We start from the raw sequence: 18,612 nt of genomic DNA on the forward strand, positions 1-18,612 counted from the left end.
TGTAATGACTGCCAGAACCTCGAAGTGAATCTACTATCTCTATCCAAGATAATAGATAAAGGAACACCGTGCAGCCTTACAATTTCCCTAATGTAAGTTCTTGTAAGTTTCTCCATTTTGTCTGTTTCTTTGATCGGCAGGAAGTGTGCAGACTTGGTCAGTCTATCGACAATGACCCATATGGAATCAAGTCCACCCGTCGACTTGGGCAACTTGGTTATGAAGTCCATAGTGATCCGCTCCCACTTCCATTCTGGTATCTCCGGTTGCTGCAGGAGACCGGAGGGTTTCTGGTATTTGACCTTGACCTTTGTGCAAGTAAGGCATTTACTCACGAAGGTAGCAATATCTGCTTTCATGTTAGGCCACCAGTATAACTTTTTAAGATCCAGATACATATTATCTGAACCGGGGTGGACGGAATAACGAGTGTTGTGAGCTTATGACATGAACAAGTCTCTGAAGCCACCGTGTTTCGGTGTCCAAATCCGATCCATGAGGTATAAGGCTCCGCCACCCTTGACTTCCAAGTTCTTATCCATCCCTCTATGGGATTCACCTACCATGTTTTCAGGTTTCAAAGCGTCGAGCTGAGCCTCCTTAATTTGCGTGGACAAGTGTGAATGGATAGTTAGAGTCAAAGATTTGACTTTACGACCAATATATTCTTTCCGACTCAGGGCGTCGGCTACTACATTGGCTTTACCCGAATGATAACGAATCTCGCACTCGTAGTCACTGAGTAGCTCTACCCATCGTCATTGTCTCATGTTGAGCTCTTTCTGGTCGAAGATGTGTTGTAGACTCTTGTGGTCTGTAAAGATCATGCTTTTTGTACCATACAAGTAGTGTCTCCAGATCTTTAGAGCAAATACGATTGCTCCTAGTTCAAGATCATGGGTGGTGTAGTTAACCTCATGTATCTTTAGCTGTCTCGAGGCATAGGCTATGACTTTACCTCGCTGCATCAGAATACATCCGAGTCCTTGATTGGATGCATTGCAATAGACAATGAAGTCTTCTATCCCTTTGGGGAGGGATAGTATCGGTGCGGTACACAAGGCTCGTTTAAGCGTTTGGAATGCTCTTTCCTATTTCTCTTCCCAGTCAAAGGCCACGCCTTTCTGGGTCAGGGTTGTTAGAGGTTTCGCTATGCTGGAGAAGTTCTGAATGAACCTGCGATGGTAGCCAGCGAGACCTAGAAATTGACGAATTTCTGTAGGTGTCTTCGGTGCTGACCAGTTCTCAATGGCCTTGATTTTGGAAGGGTCCACGTGTATTCCTTCTTCGCTAACAACATGGCCCAAAAATTCGACTCGTCGGATCCAAATTTCGCACTTGGAGAACTTCGCATAGAGCTTCTCCGCTCGTAATGTTTCTAAGACTCTACAGAGATGTTGACTATGTTCCTCCTTACTTCGAGAGTAGATGAGTATGTCATCAATGAAGACGATGACGAACTGATCCATGTAAGGACGACACACCCTATTCATCAGATCCATGAATACGGCGGGTGCGTTTTGGATCAGTGACATGTTTTGGATGTTGAAAAATAGGCCACAAGAAGCTTGTTTGTCCAATGAGGGATGTTACATGTTTTGCTTGTGGTATTACTAGCTACATAAATCACTTCTGTCCGACTCTTATTAGTCAGGTGACAGGGAGTCAAGCTTCTGTTCAACAACCAACGAGAAGTCAAGCTCGTGTTCACCAATCAATAGTACTCCAACTAAAAAGGAGGAGGTGCCAAAAGCTAAGGGTCGTACATCCCAAATTACCACAGAGGAGGCACATGAGGACCCGAATGTTGTGACAGGTATATATCTTGTCAACTCTAGACCTGCTCACATCTTATTTGATTTTGGTGCCTCGGATTCTTTTATGTCTCATAAATTTGTGCATTCCTTTCAAATCGCTTAATATGCACTTGCGCAACCATTTCATGTAGATACCGCGGGAAGTATATCATTACTTGCTGATAAAATCTATAGGAATTGTGTCGTAGAAATTGACGACTTTAATTTCCTTGCTAACCTGATTCTGATCTCCTTACCCATCTTTGTTATTATTCTTGGCATGGATTGGTTGTCAAAGAACCATGCAGAACTTTTGTGCTATCAAAAGATAGTACGCATTCCCATTGAAGGGGAGAACCCTATTTATGTCGATGGTGAACAAAGAAACTTAAAAATAATCTCTTTCTTAAAAGCTCGTAAATTCATAGCGAAGGGGTGTTTTATTTATCTAGCTTACACCGTCGATATCTCAAAAGAAGAAAAGAAATTGATAGATGATGTTCCTATTGTTAACAAATATCCTGATGTTTTCCCCAATAATTTGTCTGGACTTCCTCCGGACAGGCAAGTAGAATTCTAAATTGATCTTGTGCCTGATGCTGCTCCGATTTCAAAGACTCCTTATCGTCTTGCGCCAGCTGAGATGAAAGAAATGATGATCCAACTACAGGAATTACTTGACAAAGGCTTCATTCGACCGAGTGCCTCTCCTTGGGGTGCTACAGTATTGTTTGGTAAGAAGAAGGACGGATTAATGCGAATGTGTATTGAATATCGTGAGCTAAATCAGGTGACTATCTAGAACAAGTATCCATTACCTCACATTGACGATTTATTTGATCAACTTCAGGGTGTTAGCTATTTCTCAAAGATTGATTTGAGATCAGGCTATCATCAGTTGAAAGTACACGAGCATGATGTACCAAAGACTTCCTTTCGTACTCGATATGGGCATTTTGGATTACTTGTCATACCATTTGGTTTGACAAATGCCCCTGCCGTATTCATGGATATGATGAATCAGGTATGTCGTCCAATGCTCGATAAATCCATCATCGTATTCATTGATGATATTCTAATCTATTCCAAGTCTGAAGCTGATCATGTCATTCATATTCGTGCAGTATTAGAACTTCTTCGAATGGAAAAACCATATGCTAAGTTCTTGAAATGTGAATTTTGGCTTTGTAAAGTTCAATTTCTTGTCCATGTGATTTCTGGTGACGGTGTATCCGTAGTTCCTACCAAAATCGAAGCCATTCAAAAGGAAGCGCCCTGTAATGCTTCTGAAATTTGCAGTTTCTTGGGTCTCACAGGTTATTACCTGAGATCATTAAAGACTTTGCTCGTATAGATGTAACTCTCACAAGTCTTACACGTAAGGAAGCAAAGTTCGAATGGGGTGAAGCCTAAGAAAAAACTTTCTTGACTCTAAAAGATCTTTTGACTCATGCTCCAATCTTATCACTTCCAGAAGCTAATAATGATTTCTCCATGTATAGCGATGCTTCTAGGTTGGGACCCGGTTGTGTGTTGATGCAACGTGGTAAAGTGATAGCATATGCCTGAAGACAACTTAAAGAGTATGAAAAGAATTATCCCACCCATGATCTCGAACTTGCTGCAGTAGTATTTTCCCTAAAACTATGGAGACATTATCTTTTTGGTACAAAATGCCAACTGCTACCGACCATAAAAGTCTCAAGTATATATTCACTCAACAAACTTTGAATATGAGACAACAACGAGCCATGGAGTTGATCAAAGACTATGACTGTGAAATCCTATACCATCCTAGAAAAGCCAATGTAGTTGCCAATAACTCAGAAGAAAGGTTTATCATAATAGTGTGTGTTTTACTATTACTTACACTACAGTGAAGTTCACTATTTTTGATGAACTAGGGAACTGGAAACAAGAGGCTTGAAAGCCAGAAAATGTGAAGAAAGAAGGGATGACACAATATGTTGATGTTTTACTGGATGATCCACATGGACCGAAAGTATTTAAGACTCGGCTATAGATTCCAAAGATTGGCGGATTAAGATAGAAGATTTTAGATGAAGCCCATAAGTCTAAGCTATCAATATATCCTGGTACAAGTAAAATGTACTATGATGTAAGAGCTGATTATTGGTGGCCTAAATTAAAAAGAGACATTGGAATATATGTGCAAGAATTCTTGCTATGCTTACAAGTCAAAACAGATCACCAAAAGCCTTACGGAACTCCAGAAAGTCTTAGTGTTCCCGTGTGTAAATGGGAAGAACTGTCTATGGATTTTATTACCAAATTACCAAAGACCGCGAAACAGCACGATAGCATTTGGGTAACTGTCAACCGCTTGACTAAGAGTGCACATTTTTTCGCCATGCGTGAAACGGCTCCAATGGAGAAATACGCACATGTATACTTGGATGAAATTTTTGCGAGACATGGTGTACCACTAAATATTATTTCCGATCATGATACTCACTTCACATCTCATTCCTGTGCGAGTATGCAACGTGAATTGGAATCTCAAGTTGCTCTTAGCACAGCTTATCATCCCCAGACAGACGGTCAGACAGAGAGAACAATCCAAACAGTAGAAGATATGCTTCGTGCATGCATCTTGGAGTTCGATGGTAACTGGGATAAGTATTTACCTCTTATCGAATTTTCGTATAATAACAGTTACCACGCTTCGATCAAAATGTCACCATATGAAGCACTATATGGACGTAAATGTCGTACTCCACTATGTTGGCGTGATATAGGACAGAAAATCCTTGGAAGCCCTGAAATGATTCAAGACACCATCGACAAGATTCAAATCGTACGAGAAAGAATAAAAGTGGGCCACGATCGACAAAAGTCCTATGCAGAAAAGAGGAGACTACCGATAGAATTTCAGGTGGGTGATTTCATAATGATGAAGGTATCCCCGTGGAAAGGCCTTATGCGATTTGGGAAGAAAGGAAAGTTGAGTCCCAGATTTGTTAGACTTTTCAAAATCACCCAGAGGATTGGTAAACAAGCATACCGCTTGGAATTACCGGAGGATTTGGTAGATATTCATGATGTGTTTCATGTGAGTTATCTGTGTAAGTGTTGAAGAATATATGATGAAGCGATTCCATTATCCGAGGTGAAATTGGATAATAAGTTAAAATATGTAAAAGAGCCTAAAGAGATCGTAAACGAAAGAAAAACTAATCTACGTAATAAAGAAGTGGATCTGGTGCTTGTCAAGTGGAAAAACCATAGAGACCCAAATTATACTTGGGAAAATAAGAATAAGATAAAGCGAAATATCCGTATTTGTTTTAATCAATGTAATTTCGGGGAAGAAATCCTCAAAAGGAGGAGGTATTTGTAACATACATGTTTTGAAATCGTGTTTTGTAATGAAATTTATTATGAAATATTATGTGATTTTGGGTATTAAGTTCTAACAAATAGTTTTACTAGAAATAAAGTAAAACTATGTTTAGAATCACTCGGAAAATATTGGAACTCTTATGAGATAACTTTGAAACATTGAAATTTAATGAAAATATTAAATTTGAAATAAGTAAACTTTTATTATTGAAAGTTGTAGAGAATCTCGTTAGAAACATTTACGCGAAAACCTCATCGAAATCCGAGTTATAACGAAGAAGTTATGATTCTTTGAAGATTCGCGACAGAACTGGCACGACGTATGACGTAAAAAGTGAGTTTTTTTTATAAACTACTTTTTAGTCTATATGATCTAAATGAAAGTTGTAGTATTTGTTAAACCGAGAATTTTATTAAAAAGAACGTCAAAATATGACTTCGTATGAGGAAATTAAGATTTTTATAAGTTTCAGAATAGAAGTAGACAAATAAAAACTCGAAATAAAGATCGAGTGATTTTTATCCGACGCAACCTAAACGAGAATCGAAGGTCTTGTCAATAGTAGTACAATGGTAAAATGACAGACGAAAACGGACGTCGGATGAAGAACTTATGAATTTTTAAAGGATTTTTCCTATCCCGGCCCATTAAAAATATAATATTAAAAATGAATTCAAAATTAGCCAACGGAATTTAAACAAAAGTTGTAGAGTATAATCTCACCTACGCATGGATATAAAGAACATCAAAAACGGAGCTTGTACACAAAAGATATGAGTTTTTGAAGTTTTTAAATAAAATAAATGAAAACTCAAGCCTTATCCGAGGAGGTACGCCCAGTGTAGAGGAATACGCCCAGCGTTCGCATGGTAGGAACTAAGATTGACCACGTCTCCAATCTTCGCATGTGAGCCACATAACAGACACGTCTGAGCCACGTGCCTTCCCTTCCGAGAACCAGACACGTAGCCTCCTACGCCCAGGATACATTGAGACTACGCCCAACGTAGTTAGGTGCTTCGCACCCTATAAAAGGGATGCGAAGTCAGCCGGTTTTAGGTTACAAATTCTTACTCTCTTTCACTCTCTAGCCTCTCTTAAGCCCCTCTAACAATCCCGAAGTACAATTATCATACTCGACACCCAAAGCAAGTCCCGGCACACCGAAGTTCCCAAGAAAATTATATTTTCAAGTCGAAACTCTGCCAGTGTAAGGTCGATTTTCAACAAAAATCCCCAGTTTCAACATAGAAAATCGGATTTAGAGTCAAAGTGCTTCCCAAATTATCATTTATTCCTCTGATTATTTCACAGTGAGTTCAATATAGGGACAGTTGTATGTTATGTGTTATATGTTCAATGTGCTTTCCCAAGTTATTATGATAATGAGTTATACCTTAGGCCACAAAGTGTATGACGTAAGCATCACTTGGGTATTGGTATGTAGCCTTTATCCATGAAGTGTATGACATAAGCATCACTTGGGCATAGCAGAATACAAAGACATGGCTGAAAGCCTGTGCATTATAGTTAAATGATATTCTGAAATTATATTTTATACGACACTTGGGCTGAAGTCTTATTGGTGTATATCAAGTGTTGCAAAAATTTTATGTCTCATTGATTTCAAATCTTTGAATATGATTATTCTTTGTTATGGAAAGCATGTCATATGATACTCATTTGCCTATCTTGTTCCTTGTAACTCTTTGCTTCTGTCATACTGATATGTATATAGAATAATGTTATATTGTAACTGTTATTGAACTCACTAAGCATCACACGCTTATCCCTCTCAATGTTTAAACTATTGTAGGTGATAAGCATCCAACATAGTTTTGTACTGGTAGAAGATGTAGAATAGATAATATTATAACTTTTGTATTGTATTCCTGGGAAAGTATGTAATATGTGTAAAACATTGTAAAAATTTAAATAGCCGGTTTGTATCCAGTCTATGTAAATAAAATATCAATGTAAAATATTGTTTTATGAATATGCATGTAGCATGTTTTGGGAGTAATAATATTGTGAAGTATGAAAGTTTGGATATTTCAGAAATATGATGTAGTTTTAGAAAGTATGGAGATCTTTCAATCATGGTATCAGAGCAATAGTTTAAGTGAACTAAATATCATGGATTGATATTTAGACATAAACTATTGGAAGTTCAATATATGAATGGATTCATTAGGAGTATATGGATACAAACCATAGGAAAGATTTAAGTAAAGTATTAGGTAATAATAAATACTAATATTCTAAATACTATGTTGTTCCAAATTTTCAGAAGAATGACTGAACAGGAAGGTAGTTATACACCAAAAGTAGGTGGAGATCCTAAACCTCGTGAAGTAAATACTCCAGTACCCCCTCGAGAGGAGCGACTCTTGGGTAAACTTACTGGTATTATTAGACAGACTTTTGAAGAACAAAAGAAGGATAATGATAAAGTCAAAGAGAAAGCCACTGGAGAATCTTCGAAAGGAGAGGTGAAGCGTCCCTCGTTCAAAGATTTCAAGAGTAGTGGTGCTACGAAGTTTTCTGGTGCCATTAATCCTATTGTTGTTCTTACCTGGATACAGAATACAGAAAAAGTATTTCGTATCTCTCATGTGATAAATGAAGACAAAGTTAATTATGCCTCTACAATGTTCACCGGAGCAGCCCTGGTCTTGTGGGAAGAAACATTTGAAGCTCTTAAAGAGTATGACCAGTGGGTAAGAATGGATACCCAATGGCGGTCATTTTATAGGTCACTTCCTTAATCTCTCCTTACAATATGACTTCGTGAATGAGGTGTAGTAGCGGTTTGACTGACTTTTCTTATACATATAATACATATTAAATTTTTAATTATATACATAGTATAAGGTGTAATTTAAAGCATTTTAAAATACCATGGTTGTAATCTTTTAATAAATAAAACTCTTAATTTAATTAAATTTAAACCTTTTGTGGATTTATTAATTATCAATTAATCATTTAATTAAATAAATGATAAGATCTATAAGGATGTATTTTAAACTTTTCAAAATACCAAATATTATTTGACATTAGTTATTAAGTTCAATTAATATCTAGATTTATAATTTACACACTTAAAAAATGAAGCATATAATCACAAAATAATAAATCAATTCAAATAATTATCTCCTAACTTTTACGCTTTGAATTTATCATCATAGATACACCAAAATCGGAGTTGGAGGATAAGTCTAGCAAGTAGATATCATAAAATAGTTGTTAAGTCAGTTTAAACAAAAAATCATGGACTAAACCGAGGTCACATCGTGAACAAGCATGCTCACGACATGAGCTGCGACAGAACCAAAAACTAGATTTTTTATGATTCACCAATGTGCAAATACATGAAAGACAACCCTACGCTCTGATACCTCTGATGGGTTTTTGGGGTTACAAGTTGAATGCCATAAGCGGAAAATAATCAAAAACAATTTCAATTAATTAGGACACATGCAACATAATAGGATCTATGACTTTCAAGTAAATGAAATGTACTTTCAATATTATCCTATAAAAATTTCCTATGAACTAATTAATTTATAAGAACAAGAAAAACTAACATTTATGATTATTGTAGTAAACAATCTCAATTCCTTCTTGAATACCTTTGGCAGCTAGCACCACCATTATAGTGTCTCTAATGGTTCACACCCAAACCCTAGCAACCAAGGAGCTTGAAGAGAGAGAGAGAGAGAGAGAGAGAGAGGAGAAGAATTTCGGCCCTAAGCTGTAACGCCCGTATTTCGAGGCTAAGCATTAATTCGATGATGTAATAGTCAAGGTTAACCGTTGTAACCTATTTTAAAGTAATAAAGATGAATTACTTGAATATTATGTGAATTACGTGGTTTTATGTGATTATATACTTGTTTGTAAAGATATAATAAAAATAAGTGTCAAAACTAAAATGTTGGATTAACCCGATATCTATGAAGAAACTTGTAGTGGTCGTGACAACGATTCAGGAGATATAAAGAACACCAAAATCCGAGTTATAACGAAAAAGTTATGACATATCTAAGTTTTTCGACAGAACCAACACGACACTGCGTAACATAAAAAGTGAATTTTTGAAAAATTATTTTTTAGCCTTAGCGATCTAAACTAGAGTTGTAGTATACGTTAAACCAAGAGCGTGCGTAAAATGAACGTCAAAATCTGACTTCGTATGAGCAAGTTATGAATTTTCTAAGATTTAGCATAGCAGTGCACAACCCCGGCGAAGCCTTGGTGCCCATGCAAGTCCACGACATGGATTTAAGTACCACGACGTAGAACGGCTCCAGACAGCCTATAAATAGAGGCATAGATCACCCCCAAAACTCAGACCAAAACCATTCTTTCTCTCCCATTGCCCCAAAAACCTCTCTTCCATTCCCTAATACTTCCTAAGTGCTAGAAGCGAGTCCCAAAGCGCCCGAAGGCTCTACAAAAAAGAGTTTTTCGGATTGAAACTCTGCCCTTGCAGAGCCTGGTTTTCAAGCAAACCTCCCGGTTTCGTTAAAGTGAAGCGTTGTCCAAGGTGGAATCATCACCTTATCAAGTGAGTGTATAGTTACTTTCATCTTACACATAGATATGAAGTATTTTATATAAATTATGTGCTATGTGTATATATTATCTGTTTACCTGAGATGTATGTTGGATGAAAGACCTAAACTTCTTTCCTTTCAGATCTAAACTTTTTCTTTCAGATATGAAGTTTTTCTTTTAGATCTAAACTTTTTCCGTCAGATCTGAACTTTTTCTTTTCAAATCTAAAATTTTCCTTTAGATCTAAACTTTTTCTTTTTAGATCTAAGACTTTTTTTGCATCTAAACTGTATATGTATTTTTTTTGTCAAATCTAAACATTTTTCTTTTAGATCTAAACCGTATATATATATATATATATATATATATATATATATATATATGTTATACTTTTAGATCTATACTAGATGAAAGATTTAAACTTCATTTTTTTTCTCAGATGTGAACTGTATATGTATTTTATATCTACAAATATGTTGGGTAAAACATGGGTAGATGAAATAGTTGATGTCTGATGAAATAAAATGATGAGAGGTCTAGGTGTAGACGATGAACCGGTCATCTAGCGGCGTATGGATGACAACCACGGACTTTTCTAAGAAGTCCAGTAGAACGCTAGCAGGCTCGCAACCTATAGGTGTTTGTGAACGATGTATTCACCGGTATACTCCATCACCCTCATGGTTGCCTTACGAACCTATATGTCTGAGGAATCCGCTTAGCAGTAGTGTCCATCCCGATGAAATTCCTTAGGATAGGTCCCTTACAATAGATGCTTTAGGGACGTAAAGTGAGGATAACGGGAACGGGTAATCGGGTTGAATGATTGTTGAAAATAATAAACTTATTTATTTTGGGGTGAAAACCCTATATGCTCACCAGCTTCCTAGCCTTACCCACTCAGTTTTTTGTTTCATAGGTAGTTACACAAGAGCATAGTTGGATGAATTGATCAGAGATTATGTATTCTAGACCAATAGAAATAAATAGAAATGTTGTAAGGCCTATGTTGTTTTTGGTTTATGCTTTTGATATGTATTGACGATGACATCCTGAGTTTTGTAATGTAATGAAAATACATTTCTTTGGAAATGCTTGATAAATTCTTATCTATATTTTTGGGAATGAATTCCGCAATACTTTCTTTAAACAGTTACTCTGATTTTATTAAAAAGCATAAACAAAATCGGTATTTTCTGGCCATGAAAATGCGTATGTCACATAAGCCTCTAGGAAGTGTCATGAACGAAATTCTTAACCCGTAGGGGTTTATATAGGAGTCTAGGAAGGTGTTGGATAAGATAGGTATATCCAAGATAACCCTAATCACTTAGCTTCCTCCCTAAGGCATCCAAGGCACCCTTAGAGGCCAAGGAAACCCTAAAAGGCTTCTAGGTTTAGTTCCCCCCCCCCTTATGGGAGGTTCTAGAATTGCTTTAGTCCTCATACTTTTAATTAATCAAATTAATCTTAAATTTAATTCCAATTAATTTATAACTAATTATTAACTGAACAGTATTATATCCAATTAATATATTATCTGCATAATACATTAAAAAAACATCAATTTTGATTTCTAATTAATTTATTAACCATATAATAAATAAATCAATTAATCTTCTCTGTCTAAAAGTCATCATATTCAATTGCCACTTTTGAGGGAAACCCAAAAGGATTATGCTACAATCAATTAAAGTTTATATTAATTATATTTATGGGCTTAGACACCTAATCCAACAATATAAAGTTAAGGTTTTAAGTGTTTTTTCTCTCATATGGTTTTCTTATAACCTAGAAAACCCATCAGTGGTATCAAAGCCTTAGTTTTCTAACTGATTGCTCATATTAGTGAATGGATCAATATTAGGGTTTACGGAAATTAAACCCTAAGGCTTGAGATTTTGGCAAAAGGCTAGCGTTCCTGAAACCCTAGCCTCCACCCCTTATTTTCGAAAATTAGTAGGTATCCCTTAGGGTTGCTAGTTTCCTTAATTACAATTTTAATGCCTTTAAATTTGGATAATTAAAACTTGGTAACCCTATACCCTTTTTCAAAATTATAAGTTATATAGGATTAGGATTAAATTTGAATTATTTTATTAAATGGTTAATTGAGGATAATTATTTAATTCCTAAGAATTTAAATTATTTTATTAATTTTTTAGCTGAAGATAATTATTTAATGATTTAAATTAATTTAATTGATTAATTAAAGGATAATTAGTAAATCATTAATTTGTTAACATTAATTAATTATTTGTTAATTTCAAAAATTAATTTTAAACCTAGTATTTTTGAAAAGCTAAAAATACATATTATACTATATATGATTCTAATATACTTTACGTATAAGAAAACTCAGTCAAATCGCTAGTATACCTCATTCACGAAGCCATAATATAAGGAGGTATAAGGAAACAACCTATAAAATTACCATTAAATGGGTGTCGACTCTCACCCACTGCTTCCTTGTATGGCTGAGGGTCATTAGTCGAAAGGATTTGATAGGACATAACCTCATTACAAGTATGATGCTATAAAATAACATACCTTTATGATAAATCTCAACTCTAGTTACTTTAGGAAAATATGTGAAGTGTATGCTAACCCATGAAAACGCACATCACTCTTTATAATTCGTTAGTGGAGCGTGTTTGGTTTACCAGCACACTATTTTGGGACTATAACTTTGACTAATGGATAAATCAAAAATTATCATTGTTGATGGAGTGTTTGTGGTTTACTAGCACATCAATTCGACATGATAAATGACCTCAAGGTTGTCAAGCGGGTTTGCATGGTTATTCACATCTTATTTCGGATCCTCGGCATCCCAGTCACAAATTGAATAACATAATTTGAAATTAAACATGTGATTGATAATATTTAATGAATCTCAATTAACCTAGGAATTTCATGTTAGATTGAAATTGGTAAATGTGTATTACCTACCTTGACAAATTCGCATTTAGATTACGACATCCCTTTTCTTTATTGTCAATCGTATTTTGGATCCTAGCATTGAATACTTATTTTGGGTTAAAATTTTAAGGATTTATATCACTAACTAAAACTATGTCTCCTTATAGATATATGGAACTAGTGATCTCGCTACTACTAAATCTACCACTCTTAAAGCTCTAACTTCACTCTTGTGTTGATTTTGTCAAAAGAGAAGCTTACTGGTCGAAACTATATGCACTGGATGAGAAATATGAAGATCAATTATTGTTATGAGAACAAGGAATACGTTCTTGAAAAGCCTCATGTTGAAATCGAAGAATATACAACTACTCCTGAAAAAATGGCTACTTATAACAAGAATTCTAATGACGCCACAAAGGTTGTTTTGAATCATGGTCACTATGTCACACCCCGCTAAAGCGGAAACACGGGGCATGGCGGTACAAATGGTCTCATAGAAAAAGTTAAAAGACAACACCACCCATAGTATTAAAAATAATTACAATGTACAACGACTTTGAACAACTTTTTAAAATAAATTACAATGTATTTGAAAGACAACGCATGCAAATGCTCCCACCAGTGTTGTGTCTCTACGTGCCTCTTACTAGATGATTCCTTAGAAAGCATGTAAAACGAGCGTCATATATAAAAATAGTTGGTGAGTTCACAGATTAAAAATAATATTGGTTTCATGAATCAAAATTAAAAGTTTGATAAAAGTTTCCATAAATAAAACTATATTACAAAAATGAGTAAATAAGTTTGCATAAACAATGTTCGTTGTCACCATGAGAGATAAAGTATGTTGCCTAAATGAGATGCAACGTTCATATTCTCATGGGAAATAAAGTTCGTTACTAAAACGAGTAAACAAGTTTCATTGCTATAATGAACAATCAAGTTCGTTGCTACAAGGAGCAAACAAGTTCGTTGCTACAAGGAGCAAACAAATTCATTGCTCAGACAAGTAAATAAGTTTCTAGTAACAAAAGTTCATTGTTATAATGAGAAACAAAGTTTATTGCTATAATAAGTAACAAGTTTGTATGTATATGAGCAAATAATGAGTTCACAACCAAGCCTATGAATGATGCCCTATCAAGATCTATGCTTATTGTTCCATAGATGAATATGGTATCATACACATAGGCAATCGGATGAGTGATGAGTTCTCAATTTCTAATAGTGCTATCTATAATGACCATTGGCTCATAGGGTTAACGGTTGGAGTAAAGTGTAAGGGAAGGGGCTTAAGATGATAAGGCCTTGTGATTCAAGTTGCATAGACATACATAGCAAAATATAGCAATCATGTTTGATACAAATCAATTTAAATACAACGAATAATAAATAGTTTTTCGGACATGCTTTTCCACCCCAAAACATAAAAACCGAAAATAAGGGGATGTGTGATTACTCATAATGCATTGAGATGATGAAAATGATGCATTGAACTATGTTCCAATTGTACCACTATCAATTCCTATAACGATGTTACACACTAATGAGTCTCTAATCGAAATCTAATACTAGTGTACTTAACTTCTACAATAGAATTATACCAATATTCTGTCAAAGTTAGGTTTTTTATAAGTTGCAAATACTTTCCTAAAAATCTAGATTTCCATATATCAATTGACTTATTAACATTTGCAAGTGACAAATCCCATTTTGTGGTATTGTTGGTAATGCATATTAGCACTTTTGGAAGGGCTTTACAAGCTAAAAATCCAAAACTAAATCAAAATCAGTTCTAAAAATTTTCAAACTTTACATTTCAGTTCTAACTAAAATTTAAAACACTCTTGTATTTTTTCACGATTTTTAAATATGTTTAACCATTTTTCCATCATTTAATTTCTTGAAAACATCATAAAATCGTGAAAAATAATGAACAGCTAATAACAATTCCCAATAATTTTGTAAAACTATTATACAATGCTTATAAATTGGGAAAATACTAAAATTGATTTTCAAATAGTTTAACCTGATTTCTGATTTTTGTGTTTTTATTCTAATAGAAATAGACATAATTAGAAAACAATTTTTAAAATTTCTCAAACTTTTTGTACTAGTGTTATTAGACATATAAAAGCTGAGAAAAATATAAGTTTGGTTTCCAAATAGTGTATAATTATTAAACAGTAAATAAAAATTACCAAACTATTTGTAAAATTCATATATGGTGTACATAATCTGGGAAAATTACCAAAATTGACTTTCATATACTGGAGTCCGAGCTTTGGATTTATGTACATTTAATGTAAGAAATATAGCATAAATATAAAAATGACTCAATAATTCTTCAAAAAAATTTAAAGTTATTATTTTATGTATACAAATTGGTAAAATATCAAAACTAGTTTTTGAACAACTTAACCTATTTTTAGGATTTTTGTGTATTTATTCTATTAAAAAATAAAATAAATAATAAATTTTGTAGAAAACTGCCCAAACTTTTTATTTTTGGCTAAAGTGTAATAAAAGATGTTATGGAAATTTATTATTATTTTTAGAATAGTTTAACTATTTTCCCTAATTTATTCTCATAAGTGAGCATTAATTCATGAAAAATTAGTGAACAGTACGAGAAATTCATTAAACTTTTTATTCATGATAATATATATTATATGATATTTTGGTAAAGTTTTATAATTTTTGGACAAGTGTAACTATTTATTACCAATTTAACCCATTAAACCTTGATTAAATCGGGAAAAGTAAGAAATACTCATGTAAAAATCTGTAAATTTTTTCATACAGTCTTCATGATGTCCATAAGATGCGAAAATTATTAAATATGGCTTTGGACATTTTTAACTTAATTTTACCATTTATTATTCTTCAACAAAAATACGTTCGAAATCAATAGAAGACAGTCACATAAATGCATGAAACTTCATGCAACATCTTTAACCAGTACATAGGTAATATTAGATATTTTCCATAATTTATTGACCGCTAAAAGTATTTTATGTGAATTATTGCTCCATTTTCTTGAAAAATTACAATAAATCAAGAAAAATGATTTATTTTCAAAAAATTTACATATCATCTTATTTTGTTGTTGGATTCTAGGAAAAATCAGAGTTGAACAGAAAAGAAGTTTTACATATTTATTTGTGAATAAATCCTTTATGAACATCTTTGAAATCTTTTAGCAACAAACTTTGATCATCTAGCATCTAAGCTTGAAGATCATTATATGCATGTTGGTTTAAAGACCATTAATGAGTTTGAAATGTTCAAAAGTCATTTTTGAAAGAAAGTTTAGGGTGCATGTGATGATTTTCCACCAAAACTTATAGAAAAGTGCATTATGTTGATTTTGACTTAGGTTTTGGTCATAGGACTTCACCATTTACAACATGCATGTTGTTTTTGGGTGAAATCCTACCACTATCATCATCAAAACAAACATTCATGGTTATGAACATGAAGTTTCATAAAGAATGGTGTAGAAGAACAAGAAAATGTAAGAAAACTTATAATTTTTGAAGGTAAAGTAAAGGAAATGTGAGGGAATCGATTTTACCTTGATGTATAACACTAGATAATGAATATTTTTTGAGTAAAATGATGTAGTTGACTGATTATTTTCGTGCGTTAGATATAGGGGAAAGAATGGGGGTTTTAGAGTGAAGAAAATAGAGAAAAGAGAGATTTTATCTCTCTGGATAGCTCATCTCCTTGTCATCTCTTTGGGGTTATACTCCACCAAAATACCGAGATGCATGTAGACTCACGAATTATCGATTGGAAAAATCTCTCCTATAGATTCTGCTTCTAACTTTATATTTTCTAGAGAAAAGGAGGAGAGAATTTTTTTAGAGAGAGAAGTGAGAGGTGGGGTGTATGAGAGAGTGAAAGTGATTATGATTTTGAGGAAGAGTGGTCTTGTGGAAGGTAGAACGAAATTATGAAGGAGGAGAGAGGGTTTCCCTCTCTTCCATCTTTATAAATTTCAAATTCTTTATAAAAATATCAATTTTATTATAAAATATGCATCTTAATATAGATTTTACTTATAAAATCTTGATTTTTGTCTTATGAATTAAGTGTCAATGTTAATGAGTTAAATTTTATTTTTCTGGAATACATTTTCATAATTTTAATTATTATAAGATAATATTATAAGGTTCATAATTATTTTTATCGAATATTTAATGTTAAAGTTTATAAATCTGAGTTTTTATGGCTTTTAGGGTTTTAGGGTTTAATATATCTTTGGATATCAAAATAAATTGAATTTTTGAGACTTCAAATAATTTTATGGCATTATAACCCTTTTATAGTTATGAAAATATTGGGGATTTGTTTTTGTTGGTTTATTGGGAATCTATTTAGTGATTCTGAGATTCAAGTGAAACGAAAGAATCAAGTATACTAGTCAAAGATTTCAAATTGGACTTAAATTCCTACGAGCTTCTGACATAATTTCTAATATTAGGTCAAATGTATGATATTTCTATATAATTCATGCAAAGATGTTAGAGTCAAAGAATGGCCCGAATATGGATAGTCATTGTAGTTAAAGTAATTATAGAATTCACATAGCAATGTGAAATTTAATTATAATATCCTTTGATTGTACTTGTTTCCAAGTTTCTAGTAGGTTATAACAAAGCTTCTAGTTACCAAGTCTAGTATGTGTCATGCCTATATGTGTAGCTAAGTTTATTCAAATCTAGAACTATCACGAATTTTAACGGTTGTCACACACTACCTTGATGTCGGAACTCCAGAAGTTCTATGTGTATAACCTTGCTACAACGTTCCACAATAAGGCAAGGCAAAAACACTGTTAAGTGGTCAAGTCTCGCATGACGTGTAAGCTAAAGGAAGGAAAATCTGTTTGCACTCACGTGCAAAGTATGCAAAGATACATGGAGCGTTTGGAAAAGATCAATGTGTCGTTTGACTAGGAGTTTTTCATTCATTTGGTCCTTAACTCTTTGACTCCTAACTATAATGAGTTCATATTGAGTTATCATTTGAACAATATGGAGATGAAATTGTTTGAACTCCATAACTTGTTGTAGACTGCTGAATCAAGGATGAAAAAGAATCAAGTCCCTTCTTCTATAATTGTTCCCGTATTAGATATTGAATCTAGAAAAGGGAAAAAAAGATAAAGGCTCCTTCTCAATCCAACTAGAAAGGGAAGACCCATGGTGGGTAGTCTGGTAGTGGGTCCAAGTCAAAGCCCAACTTTGATGTTCCTGCTTATAGTAACCGAAAGGAGGCCACTTCTTTTCATTGTAGATATAAAGGTATTGGGGAAGAAGCTCCCATAAATAATTGCAAGACTTTAAAGATGGAAAGATCAAGGCGTCAAATTCATATATTTACACTATTCAAGTAAATAACACATAATCTTCTCATTCTTGGGTAATTGACACATGATGTGGTTTCAACATATTTTATGATTTGCAAGGACTAAGAGAAAGTGAGGAAGTGTAGCATGGAAGCTTGAACCTGGTCATGGAAAATAGGAGTACTTCACATGTTACCGAGATCAAGACTTATTGTCTTATGCTTAGTAGTATTGTTAGGATTGATTGGTTAAATTGTTGTTATTAGGTGGATATGAAACGAAACATTATTTCATTTCATGCATTCTTTAGACAAAGTTTTAGATACTCATTTAATAATGATATTGGATATATTTCTGCTTATAAAAATGGTGTTTTTATGTTTGAAGCTTTACCTTGTAATGGTGTGTATGAAATTGTGATTTATGTTGATAACCTAGCCAATAATGTGTTTCATATTGATTCGTCTAATGGTGTAGACAAGGAAAGTTTATGGAACTGTCGTCTTGCACACATAAACAAGAAACACGTTTCCTTACTCCAAAAGGATGGAATGTTCGAATCATTTGATCTTAGGACTGATGATGAATGTGAATCTTTTTGACTAGGC

Source organism: Lactuca serriola, chromosome 2, assembly GCF_051521515.1.
Source record: "Lactuca serriola cultivar US96UC23 chromosome 2, Lser_US96UC23_V15, whole genome shotgun sequence".
Taxonomy (NCBI): Eukaryota; Viridiplantae; Streptophyta; class Magnoliopsida; order Asterales; family Asteraceae; genus Lactuca; species Lactuca serriola.